This window comes from Pseudophryne corroboree, chromosome 2, assembly GCF_028390025.1.
Source record: "Pseudophryne corroboree isolate aPseCor3 chromosome 2, aPseCor3.hap2, whole genome shotgun sequence".
Classification (NCBI taxonomy): domain Eukaryota; kingdom Metazoa; phylum Chordata; class Amphibia; order Anura; family Myobatrachidae; genus Pseudophryne; species Pseudophryne corroboree.
In genome coordinates, this window is record NC_086445.1 from 816,366,604 (window position 1) to 816,376,878 (window position 10,275).

The following is a 10,275-nucleotide window of genomic DNA, read 5'->3' on the forward strand; positions in this document are numbered from 1 at the left end:
TGTGGTGACTGGGATAACAGGCTGTATGTGTGGGGGGGTGACTGGGGGTAACAGGATGTGTGTGTGGGGGTGGTGACTGGGGGTAACAGGGTGTGTGTGTGTGTGTGTGTGGGAGGGGTTGACTGGGGGTAACAGGGTGTGTGTGTGTGTGTGTGTGTGTGTGTGTGTGTGTGTGTGTGTGTGTGGGAGGGGGTGACTGGGGGTAACTGGTTGTGTGTGTGTGTGTGTGTGTGTGTGTGGGGGGTGACTGTGGGTAACAGCTGTGTGGGTGTGACTGGGGGGATAACAGGCTGTTTGTGTGTGGGGGAGGGGATGACTGCGAGTAACAGGCTGTGCGTGTGTGTGGGGGGGTGACTGGGGGTAACAGGGTGTGTGTGTGTGTGGGAGGGGGTGACTGGGGGTAACAGGGTGTGTGTGTGTGTGGGAGGGGGTGATTGGGGGTAACTGGTTGTGTGTGTGTGCGTGGGGGATGACTGGGGGTAACTGGTTGTGTGTGTGTGCGTGGGGGATGACTGGGGGTAACAGCTGTGTGGGTGTGACTGGGGGGATAACAGGCTGTTTGTGTGTGGGTGAGGGGATGACTGCGAGTAACAGGCTGTGCGTGTGTGGGGGGGGTGACTGGGGGTAACAGGCTGTGTGTGTTGGGGGGTAACAGGCTGTGTGTGTGGGGGGGTGACTGGGGGTAACAGGCTGTGGGGGTGACTGGGGGTAACAGGCTGCGTGTGTGTGTGGGGGGTGACGGGGTAACAGGCTGTGTGTGTGGGTGACTGGGGGTAACAGGCTGTGTGAGTTTGAGGGGAGGGGGGATGACTTGGCTGGGGGGTGGCTGTGTATGTGAGTGTGTGTGACTAGGGGGAACAGGCGGCGTGTGTGTGGGGGTGACTGGGGGTAACAGGCTGTCTGTGTGTGAGGGTGACTGGGGGTAACAGGCTGTCTGTGTGTGAGGGTGACTGGGGGTAACAGGCTGTCTGTGTGTGGGGGTGACTGGGGGTAACAGGCTGTCTGTGTGTGAGGGTGACTGGGGGTAACAGGCCGTGTGAGTTTGAGGGGAGGGGGGATGACTTGGCTGGGGGGTGGCTGTGTGTGTGTGTGTGTGACTAGGGTGAACAGGCTGCGTGTGTGTGGGGGTGACTGCGGGGTAACAGGCCGTGTGAGGGGAGGGGGGGCATGACTTGGCTGGTGGTGGCTGTGTGTGTGTGTGACTAGGGGGAACAGGCTGTGTATGTGCGGGGAGGGGGTGTGTGGCTGGGGGGGAACAGGCTGTGTGTGTGTGGGGAGGGGTGTGTGGCTGGGGGTAACAGGCTGTGTGTGTGTGAGTAAGGGGGGGTGACTGGGGGGGAACAGGCTGTGTGGGGTGACTGGAGGCACTGTCGGAGCCACCCCATGTTGTTTCTGCCACTTTTTTTTTTTTTTTTCAAGCAGGGACCTGCGGCAGTGTGGAGCCATGAAGGGGCAAGCAGCAGTACTAGCAGGAGGAGGTGGTCCAGCCAGTCCAGCCGCACTCACCTTTTTTACCACTCTCTGACGCTGTTGCCCGACGTCATGATCCAACAAAAAACAGAAGAAGGGACCCACTGCTGCCGGAGAAGAAAGGGGACCCGCTTTTCCTGTCACTGATGAGAAGGGGGACCCACTACTGCCCGAGGTACACAGTGCCGTTTCACTGAAGGGAGGGACGCACAGTGTCACTTGTACTGGGGGCAGGGGGACAGAGCTAAGTACACAGGGCCATCTGTACCCCCTCTCTCTCAACCCTCCATCCGTCTCACCTCTCTCTTTTTCTCTCTTTCCCCTCGCTCAACCCTGGTCTCTCTCACCTCCACTGTTTCCCTCTTTCTTTTTCTTTCATTCTGTATCCCCCCACCCCCCTCTTTGTCACCCCCTTCTCTCTCTCTCTCTAACTCTCTCTCTCGTTCTCTTTTCTTTCTCTCATTTCTCTGTCTTGCTCTTTCTTTCTCTCTCACTTTCTTTGTCACCTTTCTCTCTATACCCTGCTCCCTCTTCTCTGACCCTCCCTCGTTCACACACCCCTGTCTTACTCAACTTTGTCTCGCATCCTCCCTGTCTCTCTAATTCTCTCTCTCTCTCCCCCCTGCTCTCCACCCATCCCACTCTCTCTCAACCCTCTCTCTTACACTACCTGTCTGTCTCACCTTTTTCTTTCTCATACTTTCTCTCTCTAACCCTCTCTCCCTCGCTTTCTTTTGCTCTCTTTCCCTCTCTCTTACACCCTGCTCCCCCACTCTCACAACCGTCTGTCTCTCTTTCTTTCTCTGTCTTTTTTTCTTTCTCCTCCTCTCGACTCTCTTGCGCTGCTTTCTCTACCCTGCTGTCTGTCTCACCTCTTTCTCTCCCCTTTCTCTCTCCTCTCTCTTTCTCTTTCTCTCTCTCTCTCTCTCTCTCTCACACACACTCTGTCACCTCTTTCCTCTCCCCCTTCCTTTCTCTCACCCCCTCCTTTGTCTCACCTCTCTCTACCTCTCTCTCTCATTCTTTTCTCTCCCTCTCATTCTCTCTTCCCTGCCTCCTCTCCCCCGCCCCCTCTCCCTCTTTCAAACCTCTCACCCACTTATCTCAACTTTCTTTCTTTCTCCTTTCTTTCTCCTTTCTTTCTTTCTCCTTTCTTTCTTTCTTTCTTTCTTTCTTTTTCTTTCTTTCTTTCCTTCCATTATATCTCATCCTTCTTCTCTGTCTCCCCTCTCTTTCATTCTCTTTATTTCTCTCTCTCCTTTCACCCCTCCCTCTGTCTCACCTCGCTCTCTTTTTCTCTCTCCCTATTTTTCTTTCTCTCTAACCTTCTTTCTACCTATCTCTCTTTCTTTTGTTCTCTTCTCCCTCCCCTCTCTTAAACCCTGCTCCCCCTCTCTCTCAACCCTCTCCCACTCCCCCTCTCACCTCTCTCTCTTCTGTCTCACCCTGCTTTCTCTACCCTGCTATCTGTGTCCCTTTCTCTCTCTTTCTCTCTACTCCCTTTCTCTCTCCTCTCTCTCTCACCCCGTTGTCTCTCTATCCCTCTCGTCCCCTTTATGAGGGATGATGGGTGTTGCTGGCTGCTGCTGTGATCTGTACTGTTGGGTGCGATGCTGGGAGAAGGGTGCTGGTCAGAGGCGGAACTAGCGGGCGATGCTAGGGGCCACCAGCTAGAATCTTGCCTTGGGCATCAAACTGGTTAGGGGCGGGCCGGCTCTGAGTGTGCCGCCTTGCCACCACTACACCAGGAAGCACTGGCAGCATTGACAGCAGGATTCTCCATGAAGGTGGCCCGGGCCTCCTGAGGTGAGGAGTTTTTTTTCGGTATGGCACTCCCAGTAACAGCATAGTGTGTGTGTGTATATATATATATATATATATATATATATATACACAATGCGGGTGTTCGTGGTGATAAAGGGCTCGAACACTGATTTAGTCGAACACTGATTTAGAACGAAATTGTTGTAATTTAGGTGGAAACAACACATGTGAGTCAGGTCTCTCAGTAGAACCAAAATGTTCACTTAATTTAATTTTACGTTGCAAAGAATATTTTTCAATGTTCCATTGTAAACTGTTAAAGGGAACAGATGGCACAAAAGAGAGGCCTTTGCTCAATAATTTGTACTCTGTGTCAGAAAGTTCATACGATGACAAATTACACACTATTTCTTGGTCTTTGAGCGCGACGGCCTGCCTCCTCGTCCTCTGCCTGTTGCATTGATCAATGCGACAGGCAGAGGACGAGGAGGCATTTTGGTTCTACTGAGAGACCTGACTCACGTGTTGTTTCCACCTAAATTACAACAATTTCGTTCTAAATCAGTGTTCGATCCCTTGTCTAATAATTCGAGCTTGAAAACGTTCATGAGACTATTAGATCATGAAGTTAAAGCTACAGTCTCCTCTAGTGACAAAATACATCCTAATCTTACTAGATTGGAGAGAGATGCCCTTGAAGCACTGTCCAAGAACGACAAGCTCATTATTAGACCAGCGGATAAGGGTGGTTCTATAGTGCTTCAAGATTTCTGTGATTATAACTCTGAAGTGTTACGTCAATTATTATCTGTTGATGTTTATATTAAATTACAGGCTAATCCGACAGAGCGCTGTAAGAAAAAATTACTTGAGGTGTTAGGACAGGCATTAGCTGTTGAGTTAATTACTAAGGAAGTAATGGAGACCCTGGTTCCCTCTTTTCCAATTGTGCCTGTGTTTTATCTATTACCTAAAATCCACAAACAGATATATCCTCCTCCTGGTCGACCGATAGTGTCGGCCAGAGGTTCGTTATTACAACCTTTATCTGTTTTTCTTGATTTTTTGCTGCAACCCTTATTACATGATGAACCTAGCTTTTTGTTGGATACTACATCATTTCTCAACAAATTAGAGTCTGTAGGATTTGTACCTGATGGTTGCTGGCTGACAACCATCGATGTTGTGAGTCTATATACTTCTATTCCTCATGCTATGGGGCTAGCAGCCATTAAAAGATTTCTTGTTAAAAGGCAGACATTTGATGCAGGCAAGATTGAAATAATCCTGTTACTACTTGAGTTTGTCCTAACAAACAACTTCTTTCTTTATGATAGGCAATTTTTTATGCAAATCCAGGGGTGTGCAATGGGATCTGCTGTATCTCCGACATACGCAAACATTGTGATGTTTGCGATTGAGGAGGATTTATTTTATAATAATGAGATCTTTAAAGCCCAAGCAATCCTATTTTGCCGCTATATAGATGATCTGTTTGTTATCTGGAAAGGAGATCGAAATACTTTAACAGATATTTTAGACCAACAGAATGCAAGTAATAGTACCATCAAATTTACATTTGACATGAATCAAAGTGAGATTAATTTTTTAGATGCTAAGGTCAGTATCCTTGATGGAAAATTAACCACCACGATTTATGTGAAGCCAACTGACCGCAGTCAATTATTACACGCACATAGCTGTCATCCATCATCTCTCAAAAAAGGGCTTCCTTATTCTCAGATGATTCGGGTTATGAGATTAAACAGTGATGTAGAATTGGCGACACAACAAATTGACACTCTTGTTACTAAATTACTGAGCAGAGGTTACTCACATGAGTCGCTGTTGGCAGCCAAAACTAAAGTTTTGGCAATTGATAGATCTACATTATTAAAGAAGAAAATAACTAATGGACCACAGAGAGCGAGGTTCCCCTGGGTTAATAAATTTACCAATAAATCTGAAGCAATTGCCAAAGTTTCAAAGAAAAACTGGCCAATTATAGAAACTGATGAACAGTTACATCTTACTAATACTAACCTAATGCCATGTTATTCTAGGGGTAAAAATCTCAGAGACTACCTTGTTAAAACAGATGTCTCCAAAATGAATTCTAGTATTTCACAATCTGCTACACATTTTTTGTCAATACCGAATGCTAAACTAGGATGTATAAGATGTACGTGTGTAACGTGCCAATTTTTATTGGCTGGTGATTCCTTTAATCACCCCCATACCGGTAAAAAAATCATGATTAAACACCGGCTTACATGTAACTCTACCCACACAGTTTATCAAATTATATGCCCTTGTGGGCTCAGTTATATCGGCAAAACTGATAGGAAGTTCAAGGAGAGAATGACATGCCATCGCTCAGCTATCAGAAATGCCTTGCAAACAGGGAGTAGTGAACAACCCGTGGCAAGACACTTTTTAGCTTGTAAGCATCCTATCAGTAGTCTCCGTTATAGGATGATTGACCATGTTCCTAATGATATAAGAGGAGGTGACCGTAGTTCTAAACTATTACGGCTAGAAGCAAGGTGGATATTTAAGCTCGATGTATTACATCCAAAAGGTCTTAATGAGCATATATCATATGCCTGCTTCCTATAGTATTATATATAATGGAATTCTCCAGCATCATTCATCTTGTTTTACATATTTGGCATATTTGTGCGAGTGGGCTTTCCATGTTAACCTATAGGTTCTCCATTACGTCTTTCTATGTATCTGTATATTTGAGTTAGCTCGGTATTGGCAAGTAAAACAGATTAGATTGATACTTTTGTCACAATTATTATGCGGTTTATCTAACTAAGCTCTGCAGTAGCTGCTTGTGTGTTTCTAAAGTGATACTTTAGTTGCAGTGTTAATATTACATTTTGTTTCTTTTTGATTATATTTGCTTATACACTATCTATGGTTCACTGATACATCTTATATTTTCTCTATAGCGCTACATGCGCCTCTATCTGGTTTCCATGGTGATGGTTTCATGCACGTAATATGCTAATGGCACTATGACATCATTCCCGCAGCCCCCGCCCGGATGTTCGGGCGTGGATCAGCTGAGGGATTTCACGCGGGTGGTTTAAAAAGGTATGTTTTATGTGTTTTATTCAATAAAGTCTGACGACAGTGGCAAGTCCACTGAAACGTTACAAAATACATCGGAGTATGTGATTTTGTTATGCACGAGTGCCACGTCCTTGCTTGGATATATATATATATATATATATATATACATACATACATACATACATACACACTTACATATCTATTTTGATTAGACATATTGTGTCCTTTGACATAGGGGATCATTCCGAGTTGATCGCTCACTAGCTACTTTTTGCAGCGCTGCAATCAGATAGTCGGCGCCTATAGGGGAGTGTATTTTCGCTTTGCAAGTGTGTGATCGCCTGTGCAGCCGAGCTGCACAAAAAAGTTTTTAGCAGTTTCTGAGTAGCCCAGGACTTACTCAGCCGCTGCGATCACTTCAGCCTGTCTGGTCCCAAAATTGACATCAGACACCCGCCCTGCAAACGCTTGGACACGCCTGCATTTTTCCTACCACTCCCTGAAAACGGTCAGTTGCCACCCACAAACGCCTTCTTCCTGTCAATCTCCTTGTGATCGGCTGGGCGAATGGATTCTTCATACAATCCATCACTCGGCAACAATCCGCTTTGTAACCGTATGATGCGCAGTTCTGACCTGATCGCAGCGCAGCAAAAAATCCTAGCTTGTGATCAGGTCTGAATGACCCCCTTAGCGAGTTGAATCCAGTTGTTTCTTGCATGCCCATAATTAATGGCAGCTCGACAGAGCTATTCAATTGTAATGCAAATGAAAGTGAAGGCTATGGCCACCTATTGCTTATCACTTAGAAGCACTTGGTAAAACTGCATAATGTGGCTAAACCAGTCTAAACTATTGGTCATGCTGCCAAAATAGCAGTTTGGGCGATCCAACAGCCAATTGTTCACAGATTTCTGCTCACCACCTCAAGAGACTGCGAGCAGAAATCATGCAGTCATGGCAATACAATTGAATAGTTCCATTGGGCGCCCATTACTTATGGTCACCCAAAAAATAAATTCCCCCCAGTGACTCTCTCTAGAGAGATAGATATAGAGAGAGATAAAGATATATAGATAGATTTTTTATTTTATTTTCAAACACGCATACACACACGCATATATACATATATTTAAATACAGCACTAGTCACGCACCCATATCCGTAGCCCCCATCACAGCCCTGAGGAAGCACACAACAGGCCCTTCAAAAATTTCAGCTCCAGGCCCATTAAGACCTTAATCTGGCACTGCTTACCTCCATGTCCCAAATTTGCCCTTATCACTAAGGGTACCTCAGGTTCGTGGTACAGAACTGTCACTATCAGTTTCAGACGCTGCCGTTTGGATTGTCCACGGCACCCCGGGTCTTTACCAAGGTAATGGCCGAAATGATGGTTCTTCTTCGAAGAAAAGGCTTCTTAATTATCCCTTACTTGGACGATCTCCTGATAAGGGCAAAGTCCAGGGAACAGTTGGAGGTCGGAGTAGCACTATCTCGGATACTGTTACAACAGCAGGGGTGGATTCTAAATATTCCAAAATCGCAGCTGATCCCGACAACAAGTCTCCTGTGCTTAGGGATGATTCTGGACACAGTCCAGAAAAAGGTGTTTCTCCCGGAAGAGAAAGCCAGGGAGTTATCCGAGCTAGTCAGGAACCTCCTAAAATCAGTGCATCATTGCACAAGGGCCATGGTAAAAAAAAATGGTGACTTCCTTCGAAGCAATTCCAGTCGGCAGATTTCATGCAAGAACTTTTCAGTGGGATCTGCTGGACAAATGGTCCGGATCGCATTTTCAGATGCATCAGCGGATAACCCTATATCCAAGGACAAGGGTGTCTCTCCTGTGGTGGTTACAGAGTGCTCATCTTCTAGAGGGCCGCAGATTCGGCATTCAGTTTTGGATGTTGGTGACCACGGAGGCCAGCCCGAGAGGCTGGGGAGCAGTCACACAAGGAAAAAATTTCCAGGGAGTGTGATCAAGTCTGGAGACTTTTCTCCACATAAATATAGCTAAGGGTAAAATTATAATGCTCTAAGCTTAGCAAGACCTCTGCTTCAAGGTCAGCCGGTATTGATCCAGTGGGATAAAACATCACGGCAGTCGCCCACGTAAATAGACAGGGCGGCACAAGAAGCAGGAGGGCAGTGGCAAAAACTGCAAGGACTTTTCGCTGGGCGGAAAATCATGTGATAGCACTGTCAGCAGTGTTTCATTCCGGGAATGGAAACTGGGAAGCAGACTTCCTCAGTAGGCACGACCTCCACCCGGCAGAGTGGGAACTTCATGGGGAAGTTTTCCACATGATTGTAAACCGTTGGGAATTACCAAAGGTGGACATGATGGCGTCCCGTCTGAACAAAAAACGGGACAGGTATTGCGCCAGGTTAAGAGACCCTCAGGCAATAGCTGTGGACGTTCTGGTAACACCGTGGGTGTACCAGTCGGTGTATGTGTTCCATCCTCTGCTTTTCATACCTAAGGTACTGAGAATTATAAGACGTAGAGGAGTAAGAACTATACTCATGGCTCCGGATTGGCCAAGAAGGACTTGGTACCCGGAACTTCAAGAGATGCTCACAGAGGACTTATGGCCTCTGCCGCTAAGAAGGGACTTGTTTCAGCAAGTACCATGTCTGTTCCAAGACTTACCGCAGCTGCGTTTGACGGCATGGCGGTGGAACGCCGGATCCTAAGGGAAAAGGCATTCAGGAAGAGGTCATTCCTACCCTGGTCAAAGCCAGAAAGGAGGTGACCGCACAACATTATCACCACATGTGGCGAAAATATGTTGCGTGGTGTGAGGCCAGGAAGGCCCCACGAAGAAATTTCAACTCGGTCGATTCCTGCATTTCCTGCAAACAGGAGTGTCTATGGGCCTCAAATTGGGGTCCATTAAGGTTCAAATTTCGGCCCTGTCGATTTTTCTTCCAGAAAGAATTGGCTTCAGTTCCTGAAGTCCAGAAGTTTGTCAAGGGAGTATTGCATATACAACCCCCCTTTGTGCCTCCAGTGGCACTGTGGGATCTCAACGTAGTTCTGGGATTCCTCAAAACACATTGGTTTAAAACCAGTCAAATCTGTGGATTTGAAGCATCTCACATGAAAAGTGAACATGCTCTTGGACCTGGCCTGGACCAGGCGAGTGTCAAATTGGTGGTTTTTTTCTCAAAAAAGCCATATCTGTTTGTCCATTCGGACAGGGCAGAGCTGCGGACTCGTCCCCAGTTCTCTCCCTAAGGTGGTGTCAGTGTTTCACCTGAACCAGCTTATTGTGGTGTCTTGCGCCTACTAGGGACTTGGAGGACTCCAAGTTGCTAGATGTGGTCAGGGCCCTGAAAATATAGGTTCCAGGACGGCTGGAGTCAGGAAAACTGACTTGCTGTTATCCTGTATGCACCCAACAAACTGGGTGCTCTTGCTTCTAAGCAGACTTTTGCTAGTTGGATGTGTAATACAATTCAGCTTGCACATTCTGTGGCAGGCCTGCCACAGCCAAAATATGTAAATGCCCATTCCACAAGGAAGGTGGGCTCATCTTGGGCGGCTGCCCGAGGGGTCTCGGCTTTACAACTTTGCCGAGCGGCTATTTAGTCAGGGGCAAACACGTTTGTAAAATCCTACAAATTTGATAACCTGGCTAAGGAGGACCTGGAGTTCTCTCATTCGGTGCTGCAGAGTCATCCGCACTCTCCCGCCCGTTTGGGAGCTTTGGTATAATCCCCATGGTCCTTTCAGGAACCCCAGCATCCACTAGGACGATAGAGAAAATAAGAATTTACTTACCGATAATTCTATTTCTCGGAGTCCGTAGTGGATGCTGGGCGCCCATCCCAAGTGCGGATTATCTGCAATACTTGTACATAGTTACAAAAATCGGGTTATTATTGTTGTGAGCCATCTTTCAGAGGCTCCGCTGTTATCATACTGTTAACTGGGTTCAGATCACAGGT

General features: G+C 46.8%; 1 long non-coding RNA gene across 1 annotated transcript; it reads left to right on the plus strand.

Annotated features, from left to right (window-relative positions):
• Positions 1-1,448: 1,448 nt before the first annotated feature.
• Positions 1,449-6,408, plus strand: LOC135051283 (uncharacterized). The gene is made up of 2 exons (XR_010242160.1): positions 1,449-1,645; positions 6,195-6,408. It is a non-coding gene; the product is annotated as an uncharacterized LOC135051283 (long non-coding RNA).
• Positions 6,409-10,275: the final 3,867 nt, after the last annotated feature.